Source organism: Esox lucius, chromosome 20 (genome assembly GCF_011004845.1).
Source record: "Esox lucius isolate fEsoLuc1 chromosome 20, fEsoLuc1.pri, whole genome shotgun sequence".
Taxonomy (NCBI): Eukaryota; Metazoa; Chordata; class Actinopteri; order Esociformes; family Esocidae; genus Esox; species Esox lucius.
The window spans coordinates 10902664-10913907 of NC_047588.1; positions in this window are offsets into that span (position 1 = coordinate 10902664).

An 11244-nucleotide genomic window follows, 5' to 3' on the forward strand; every position below is an offset into this window, starting at 1 on the left:
TTGAACACGAACAGTATCCGCTGGTAAGTGGTAGTGACAGGCATTTTGAGTATTTTCGGTGAGCCGGCTCATTTGGCTCCCAAGCTCTTCTCTTTCAGAATTCTCAAATATAACAACAGAATAACAAGTATCAAAAAACAGCTGCAAAAAACAGATAGAGCAGCCAAAATGTAAGATACAACATTTGGGAGAGCCAGCCTCCTTCCATCTTGGCTTTACAGTTCTTATTATATGACCTGTGTGTTTTATATTGCCAGATGAATTTATATATATATTTATAGAAATACTTAAGTATTGGGATATTCTGGAAGAGGTAGAGTAGTTGTGGTAGTAAATTATTTTTGATGGCATTAATTCTTCCAATCAGGAAAATCTAGATAGTTCCTCAAAATTGTACATTTTACTTGACTTTGTCTACTAAAGGGTAGAGGTTTTCTTTGAGAAGGGAAGAATACAACTAGTATCCCCAAGGAAATAAACTTCTCTGGGGAGATTTTAAACAGAGGTTCCAACCAACAGTGTTGTAGCACCAGTACAGTCATTAGTATGTTCTTATTCCAGTTAATGCTACATCCAGAGAAAGTACCAAATATGTGTACCTAATCCAGTAGGGCGTGGATACTGGATCAGCATACCGGTAGATTTTATTTTGAGTACCCCAAGTGTTATAACCATGTAGTGCTGCATGAGACCATATGGTTTGAGCTCGGGATTCAATGGCCAGCGAGAAAAAACAGTATGGATGTCAGGTCCAGGCTGGGGTCCTCTTGGCATCTCCATGCGCCTGGGGACCACAGTCAGGGCCTGATCACAGAGGTGTGTTTGCTATCTCTGTGCTCCTGCGTTAAGTGTCCCCAATTGGAGGCAGCTGTCTCTCGTTGCCTCGGATATATTAGTTGCTTGTGTTTTCCTCAGTTTGTGGTTCATTGTTGGTGTTCAGTTTGGCACTGCAGTTCACAGTTGTAACTCGCCTTAGTTTCCTAATGTTTGTTGTGAGTCAAGAAGAAGGAATTAAAGGATGTTTCAGCAACCACACTTTGCTCCATGTCTCCTGCTTCCAATCAACCATGACAATGGAAATTGAACAACACTGTCTTACCCCTCTGTGGAGATTAAATCATGGTAAATAGAATCAATAGCTGAATATTCAAGCACAAAGCTCTAATAAAGGGGCTGGATCCATTTTCTGAATCCTTCCCTTAAGTTACATTTATGTAAGACTGCAAAATGGCCATTCCACTTGATAGAAAGCCTGTTCTGCATTCAGGGATATAACAGCAAGTCTTGGGGAGTACAATATATTGAGATGTTCTAAATGAGTTATGAACAAGTCTGTGTTGAAGGGTGAACTTGTCCTGTAAGAAAAGGATATTAGAGTGGACTAACTTGTCAACTCTATTTTTGCTGAGCATAAACAAACATGGCAGTGCCATTAAATATTAGACTCTTTCAGGTTAAATGTAACTTCTGGAATGTTTTCACACAATGATTTTGATTGTTTGCCAACTCACTTGTGAGATAACTCTTATTTACTTTAACTACTAGTTATACATTTTTACAAATGGGTAGTATGGTTTAAATTTACTCGGACCTGATTACAACATATCCTTGGTGTTCAGTTCTTTTCAAGCATGCTCAGATTTTTCTGCACTCCTATTTTCACTGTTTCTTGCCAAGTTCCTATTTTCACTGTACTTGTACTGTTCAATGACAAAGTTGAATCTAATCTTAACCCAATTTGCAGAACTTGGCAAGAAACACCTTCTATGATGCCAAAATAATAACCTTAATAATACTCAGTTATTCTCGGTGTCTGTAAAACTCTTGAGCAAGTTGACAAGAAGATATGAAATTAGCAGCAAAATATGATCAGATAAGCTCTGTTTTGCTCTGACCCAGTCTTGCTCTGACAATGTCTTGTCACAATTTGGCCCATGTCAAAGTAGCTCGGATCCTTACGCTTGCCCATTTTTCCTGCTTCTAACACATCAACTTTGTGGAAAGAATGTTCACTTGCTGCCTTATATATCCCACCCACTGACAGGTGCCATGATAACGAGATTATGATGTTAAGGCTGATCGGTCTAATTCCATAATTGTAAGAAAAACATTCAATAGGGCAATATTTAGCTTGCATAGCTAACATGTATTATGTCCAATATATGGCAACACTACATCCTAGAAGTAGCTGTTACTGGCTCCCTGGTACACAAACAATGTCTTCATAAAAAAATAAACTAAAGTTTGGTCCCCTATTACACATGCTGTGTAAGATAATAAGGCCCTCTAAGAGTTGTTTAGCAACACAGACAGTTCAGTTACAGTGGAATGTCAATGTATCATTTTTGTTGACTGTTCCAGTGAGGCTGGCCTTTCAGTCAATAGCCTTCCCGTGAGGTGAGCCTTCCTCCTTGGCTTATTTTGTATACACACATTTTACCTTGATGACATAGCATAAGTATGCCACAGGGAGCGAAGTTTGCTTACTGTAAGAAACTACACTGCTCAGAAAAATCTAAAGAACATGTAATCATCACAGTAAACACCAAGTTAATTCAATTTATTTCCAGTTTTGCATTTTGCTACTGTCCTTGTCACTACTGGTAGCATGAAGCGGTACCTGCAGCCCAGTCAGGTTGCACAGGTACTCCAGCTCCTCCAGGATGGCACATCCATACGTGCCGTCGCAAGAAGGTTCACTGTGTCTCCCCAGAACAGTCTCAAGAGCATGGATGAGATGGGCCATTACACGAGGATAGCTGGACAGGGCTGTAAGAGGGCATCAACCCAGCAGTAGGACTAGTATCTGCTCCTTTGTGCAAAGAGGAACAGGAGGAGCTTTGACAGAGCCCTACAACATGACCTCCAGCAGGTTACTGGTGTGCATGATTCTGACAAAAAACTGTCAGAAATAGACTCCATGAGGGTCTGACGTCCTATTGTGGGACCTGTGCTAACAACACAGCACCGTGTAGCTCAATTGGCATTTGCCAGAGAACACCAGAATTGACGCCCCGTTCTCTTCACAGATGAGAGCAGGTTCACACTGACCACGTGTGACAGACCTGAAAGAATCTGGAGCTGTGGTGAACGTCGTGCTGCCTGCAACATCATCCAGCATGACTGGTTTGGTGGGTAAGTGATGGTCTGGGAAGGTATATCCTTGGAGGGAGGCACAGACCTCCAAGTGCTAGCCAACAATGAAATCCTCAGACCCATTGTCAGACCTTAATGGCAGCTAGAGACCAGTGCGACAAACTGCCAATTCCTCCCTTTTCTACTACAGCATACACTACGACAAAAGCAAAGAAGACTTGCTCTCTATTGCAACCAGGAACACTAAGCTAATGTTAGCAAGTCTAAGAATAGTGTCAAACTCTTTTGGTAATCCTATTTTTCATATTATTATTCCAAACTTCATTATCTATTGGGAATTGGTGTGGAACCGCATTCTGATCAGTGAGTAATTGCAAAATGCTGTAATTGTTTTTTTACTGAAAAAATCCTACCTAGTGTATCTTTAAAGACACCTACTACAGTAGCTAGTCTGCGCATGCTTTGAGAATATGCACTGTTATTTTTTAATCTGTCCTCATGGCCTTGTTTATATGTTTTACTCACGTCATCAAGCATTGTTCAATGTTACTTGCCTTCAATTATTTGTTTGCAACTAAATATTTATTATGGCTTGACTCTTGGTTAAATGTAAAAAAATTTATCAAACGGTATTTTGATTTTAATAGGAAATAACCCTTGAAGTTAACAAAGTTATACTGAGTAACTTTTTGCATATTTTTCGCCCCCTAGTGGAGTTAAGTTGCATTCAAAATCAAAACCGGAATTTTGTTGGTCAACATTTATTTAAAACAAAATGTTTGCTTAGAATATTAAAGATATAGTTGCAACTAGGTTGTCAATGGCTTCAGCCAATACCTGTGCATGTGTTACCGAACTGACTTGAGATAAACACTTCTGAGACTTACACCTGAAGGAACTGAAAAACCACAATTCTACATTAATTTAGTTATTTTACATGTTAAATCATTCTTTATTTAGTACAACTATTTATAAAATACATGCTTAATTTCTGTCCTAGCCTGATCACTGGCTATCATTGGAATTTTCGTGGTTAACAAAGGTGTGAATGCAGGGACAAAAGGTTTGCTTCTAATTTCCTGGCCTGGTTCATCCTCGAGATAACACCACTCTGTCGTATGAATGGCCCCAGGACCAGATTGAAATGTGTCCCAAATTGTTGAGGAGTCTATTCTTCAGAACTAGTCTTGTTATCATTAGGACAGTTAACCAAACCCCACAACTTAAGTTTAGTGGATAAAAGCCAGAGGGGGATGGAGAAACAGTCTCTCCTCCGTTTTCCTCACCTCTGCATGTATATTCGCTCTTGCAACATCTCAAATCTCAGGAGAACTTTCCTCTTTGATACTTGTAATGCACACATACATAAATACATCTTCTGCTTCATCCGGGGCCGGGTCGCGGGGGCAGCAGTCTAAGCAGAGATGCCCAGACTACTTGTAATGTAATTGTAATATTCTCTTTATATATTAAATTAATTTGTTACATACATTTTTTGAATATTTGGAATCAATCAAATCATGCTTATGGAACCATCATTCCTGCTGGCATCAACCACATCTTTCTTTTTATTGTAAGCCTTCCTTTATGGGAACTACAGCAGTTAAATCCCAAAAATGTCATTAGTTTCACTGCTTTGTTCAGCTATCACATACATTTTCCTTGACACTACATAAGGGTGGCTACTCATCCAGACGACAAGTTTAGTCCATCTTAACTGAAACAAAAATAGTCCTGATTGTGTGATTGAAACCTGATAACATGACATCCCACTAGGTATGGTGGAGGAATGCTGGTGCCAGAACCCATGTTCACCCCAAAAATCATTCCATTTACAATAGAAATCTGAGAAAACAGACACACATTTGAGCAATGTGGCAAAGAAAATCACAAGGAAGTCTGCATTCTCAGCAAAAAGCAACCTATTCAATTAAAAATGTCAATGTTGATTGCTTCCTGATATTCACAGAATACAAAATAAGATTCAGCCACTGATTTTTGGATAGAGGGTCAACACATCTACTTTATTTGTTGGCTCTGATATACACTCACTAGCCACTTCATTAGGTACACCTTGCTAGTACCCAGTAGGACCTTATTTTGCCTTCAGAACTGCCTTAACTCTTCGTGGTATAGACTCAACAAGGTGCTGGAAACATTTTAGTGCATATTGATAGCATCAGAGTTGCTACAGATTTGTTGGGTGCACATCCATGATGCGAATCTCCCATTCCACTACATCCCAAAGGAGCTCTATTGAATTGAGTTCTGGTGACTGTGGAGACGATTTCAGTACAATTAACTCACTTTCATGTTCAAGAAACATGTTTCAGATTATATGAGATTTGTGTAATATCGTGTAATCCTGATGGACGTAGCCATTAGATGATGTCTACATTGTGGTCATAAAGGGATGGACATGGTCAGCAGCAATACTCAGGTAGGCTGTGGCATTGAAACAATGCTCATCTGGTACTAAGGGGCCAAAGTGTGCCAAGAAAATACAAGGCAGGATGGATCTATGCGTTCATGTTGTTCATGCCAAATTCTGACCCTACCATCTGAATCTCGCTGCAGAATTCAAGACTCTGGCCATGTTTTTCCACGCTTCTACTGTCTTATTGTGGTGGACCTGTGCACATTTTAGCCTCAGTTTCCTGTTCTTTGCTGACAGGAGTGTCATCATCCGATGTGGTCTTCTGCTGCGGTAGCCCATCTGCTTTAAGGTTCAACGTTTTGTGCGTTCAGAGTTGCTCTTCTGCATACCTCGGTTGTAACAAGTGGTTATTTGAGTTACTGTTGCCTTTCTATCAGCTCAAAACAGTCTGGCCATTCTCCTCTGAACTCTGCCATCAACAAGGCATTTTGATCAGAGAACTGCTGAAAACTGAATATTTTCTCTTTTTCAGGACTGTTCTCTGTAAACCCTAGAGATGTTTGTGCAGGAAAATAGACCAGCACTTAATGCAGTAGATCCATCACGTCTCCCACTGTACCAGCTTCCTCTTCTGGCCCGTTGCAGCTCCAGCATTTGTCATCACCGGTCTGCTAGCTGCCACCGCCCCCTTTTCCATTATCCAACCCAGAACTGTTGTCGTCTTGTCATTACGCACACCTGTTTCCTATTCCAAAATCACGGTGTGTATATCTATTCCCTCTGCTCTCCTTGTCCTCGTGCTTAATTAATTCATGTTACGTGTGTTGATTGCTATGGGCTGAATTGTACGCAGTACCTTATGATCATGTTCTGTACACTGTGTGGTGTGCAGTTCCTTTACATGCAGTGTGTGCTGTTCCCTGAGCTAATAAATCTCAGTTTTGTTTGAATCTCCTGCTACTGACTCCTTCCAACCTACATTTGTGACAAGATCCGTTTAATACAGAAAACCAGCTTGTCTGGCACCAACAACCCTGTTGTGTTCAGCAGAGGTGGAAAGAGTAACAAAATGTTGTACTCAAGTAAAAGTACTGTTACTTAAGTGAAATTTTACTGAAGTACAAGTAAAGTTACCAGTGTAAAAATTTACTCAAGTAAAAGCAAAAAGTAGCTCATTAAAAATGTACTCAGAGTAAAAGATACCAAGTTACTTTAACAGCTGGGTGGGGTGCGGGATTCTAGTGTAGTTAAAAAAGACAAGGGAAAATAAATCTCAATCTAGTTGTTTTTAATTGAAGGAAGACCTTTACAAATTAAAGTGTAATAGCAAAAATAATAAAACAAAAATAAAAGAGATGATTTTAGTGCAGATCATCCAATAAAACATTTTAAACATTACTACAACCACTAAATATGGCATGAACTGTGGATTCAGTAGAGCATCCTTTTCTTAAACAGAAAAGACAGACTTACTACAAAACATTAAATCTAAATTGGGTCAGGGACCTTCAAGTATTTAAAGACCAAACTGTGCCATTGTCAGATAACAGACCTGTCGAATAACAAAACACCAAATGAACAACGTGGTCTATTCTTTTCTGTATATCTTTACACTATGAACTTTTTGTTAAGTTTGAGTAGCAGTTGGTTTTCAAAGTTAGTAGATTTCATCCTTGCCCGCTTTGCAGTGAATAACAGTCCAGCACTGCTGAATAGACGCTCACAGGCAGCCGAGGCAGGAAGACCAGTGTTGAGTTTGAGAGAGAGGTTTTTGATGTGTGGAAATGAGTTCAACAGATCCCTTTTGTTTGAGATACAAGCAAGGTACCCATCTAGCTCCCCTGTACCTTGTGACCTTCTGGACTTCATTGAGGAGAAGAAATCTTCATCTGATGAATGTTGCCCAACTTGCTCCACTTATGCCTCTGCCATCTTGTCAATGTGTTGTCACACATAGACCAGACCTGTTGAACGACAACACAACAATGCATATTTAATATTTCTGTCAATGCAGAAACTGCAAAGTTTCATTTTACTGTACTTACACAACACTAGATTGAGTAGTAACAAAATAGACAAAACTGGGATTGATAATTAGCAACTGATTACACTATGATATAAAACAATGAAATCATACCTGCTTCTATGATTTCAGTCCTCTCAGTCCAGGTGTTCTTGAACTTTGGCAGAAGGATTGCTGCAGCAATCAGTTCAGCGTCTTGCATCATCCCACCAAAAGGCTTTTGGACACCATGCTGAACTGCTCTGATAAGGGGCAGACACATTTTGGAGGATGTCTCCAATCTGCTGAGTTTTGCTTGTAACTGGAAGATCACCGGCAGGAGCCACCCCATGTGTGTGTTGGTCTCAGACTGAAGAATGTTCAATGCCTTCACAACCGGTTTCATAACAGTGCAATACTCAGTCAGGAAAACAATTTCAGCTGGACTCAGCCTGTAGGACATACAACAAATGCAAATTTTAGACATTTCTTGCAGGAATAGGTGGATTAAATATAAAAAGATTATATTGATTAAATTATATTACATTTTCACTTTGAATTCTTCACAGACATTTCTGATAGCGTCTTCGCCTTTGTCTTGTATGATAGCCGTTGGCATTTCCTAAAGGCAGCATCTGTTGTGGCAAATAAATTTAACAAGTGGCATGCACACCTTTGATGTGGAGGAAGCTGGTACTCAAGACCAGTCTTGTTCCAGGATGTCAAATGTGTCCAGGTACTCAGCTTCGGGCTCTTCAGAAGAATCTTGATCTGATTCGGACTCAGCTTCCTCATTTTGGCTTTTCACACCATAAATGTAATATGAAACACGATTTCAAATGTGACATTGATTTTAACAGTTCAACAAATTAAAGGGTAACATTAGTATCACTCCGTTTTTATTATCATTGCATATTTATTGAACATTGTTTTATTTAAAGCATTATTTATTTTATAAAGGTAAAAAATGAACTGGAAAAATTGTTTAAAGGGGGAAAATATTGTCCCTTAATGGAAAAGGTGTGACTGCGTACGGCACAAAATAATTGGAGAACCACTGAAATAAGGAAAAGGAATACCACAAATTGCACAAAGCTACTGCTAAGACTGCAATGTCAAGCCTGTTTCATTTTCATTTCTCATAAGCTTAATTGAATTGGCCTAGAGATAAAAATTATAAAGAAATTTTTTGTCTAAAGACTACAAACATTGGTACTCTGTAACTGCAGTTTGACAAAAAATTAAATGACTTTTCGTCAACTAAAACTAGAATATAACTATGAAAGACAAAATGACTAAATTGTTACGAAGACCAATAAGCATTTTCGTCTGAAGATGAAAACTTCACATGTACTTCACACATATTCTGAATGCCTTCGGCAGAATTCAAATGAGACATTTTAATCTAGATTAATTCCAAGATTACAGTTAGATTAATCTAGATTAAAAAAAATAATGTAATCTATGCCCACCACACTTTTATTCAAATTTATTGAATAAATCGCCTGCGTTAAAACGCTTATTTTGAGCTAGTTATCACGTTATAGTCTACAGCAATACTTAAAATGCAAAATCAGCAGATCTAACGTTACACCAAATAACACTTTAATTCATTTTATATGACAGTTAAATCATGACACTGGAAATAGAGCTAGCTTAATTGTGCATTGACAATTCTGCACCAGCTAATCACCGACTCTCATGCTAACAAGGTCATGCACTGATGCAACGCAAGAGTATGCTACAACAATAATGTAAACTGACTAAAGTACAAAGTAATATTATACAAGTATACAAGTAATATTATCCTACCTCAACATGCTTGCGGAGGTTTGATGTAGAGTTTTTATAAGCTGCCAGTTCAGTCGACTTGGGCAAACACAGTTTACACTGCATGATAAAGCTGTCGCCTTTCTTGCACTTGAAGTCAAAGTGGTCGCTTCATTGTGGCCAGGGGTTTGCTTCAAACGAAGTTGATGGTATTTCGATTTCAGCTGGGTTTGCATGTGTTTGGTCCGTCTCCATCATTCTTGTTTAGCGCGTTCGTTCTCCCGCCCATCAATCAATTAGTGCAGTAGTTTCCTGGGCGCAATTGTTTTTTTTCTTTGCATTTTTTTTTTTTTTGCATTTTTTTTTTTACCCAGTAACGGATATGATTTAAAATGTAGCGAAGTACAATACTTCAAACAAAAAATACTTAAGTAAAAGTAAAATTACAGATTTAAAAAAATACTGTAGCGACTGTGTTCATTTAAAGTTCTAAGTTGGTCAGTTATGCTTCATTAGGGGGCGAGGCCTGACAGTTAGGTGGGGCTGTTTTACCTGGTGGGATGTCCCGCAGTGAGGAGGGCATCTCTGGTGGGCTTGGGGACAGCAAGGGCGGGTCCAGGGGTCTCAGGCCATGGCTTATATAAGGTGGGGTTTTGGGAAGCTCTCGCTCTCTTGTGGCTCCACTCCTGTGTGTGATAGAGAACCGTGACATGTGTACATGTCTTAGCTAGCTACAGATCTAGGAGAGTTTGTCAAGAGCCTGTGTGTTAACAGGTATTGTTGGGCGTAGACAGTGGCCACACAGCTGTCTTGTTAGGGTTAATAAATTCTACCTGGCATTCTTTACCTCTGACTCCGACTCCTGATTTAGCATCCCGGCCAGGGGTGTTACAATACTTTAAAAGTACACAAAAAAACTACTCAATTACAGCTACTCAAGTAAATGTAATTCGTTACTTTCCACCTCTGACTAGCACCCTAGTGAAATGATGCAAACCACTACAGCTGGCACTAGGCATTACATGGAAGTTATTTTAGTCCAGCACTATTTGCAAAACTGATGTTATTTTGTTGATGTATTTTACCAGGCTATTATTAACATGGCTTGAAGGGGGGCCAGGACCTTCAGCATGCACTTGGATGGTTTGCAGCCGAGTGTGAAGCGGTGGGGATGAAAATCAGTACCTCCAAATCTGAGGCCATGGTCCTCAGTCGGAAAAGGGTGGCTTGCCCACTTCAGGTTGGTGGAGAGTGCCTGCCTCAAGTGGAGGAGTTTAAGTATCTAGGGGTCCTGTTCACGAGTGAGGGAAGGATGGAACGGGAGATTGACAGACGGATCGGTGCAGCTTCTGCAGTAATGCGGTCGATGTATCGGTCTGTCGTGGTGAAGAAAGAGCTGAGCCGCAAGGCGAAGCTCTCGATTTACCGGTCAATCTACGTTCCTACTCTCACCTATGGTCATGAGCTTTAGGTCATGACCGAAAGGAGAAGAGCCCGGATACAGGAGGCCGAAATGAGCTTTCTCCGCAGGGTGGCTGGGCGATCCCTTAGAGATAGGGTGAGAAGCTCGGTCACCCGGGAGGAGCTCAGAGTAGAGCCGCTGCTCCTCCACATCGAGAGGGGTCAGCTGAGGTGGCTTGGGCATCTGTTTCGGATGCCTCCGGAACGCCTTCCTGGGAAGGTGTTCCGGTCCCGTCCCACCGGGAGGAGACCCTGGGGAAGACCTAGGACACGCTGGAGGGGTGTCCCCCCGGAAGAGCTGGAGGAAGTGTCTGGGGAGAGGGAAGTCTGGGCATCCCTGCTTAGACTGCTGCCCCCGCGACCTGGCCCCGGATAAGCGGAAGATGATGGATGGATGGATATTATTAACATTTACGTATGTTATAGTAGTATTTTTTTTCTTTCAGTCCTGACTGCACATATCCTTTCCAGAAGCCATTTTTCTGTGTGGCAGTTCACAGACTTAACACCCCATCTAGTGCCAATTTTAGCAGTGAAG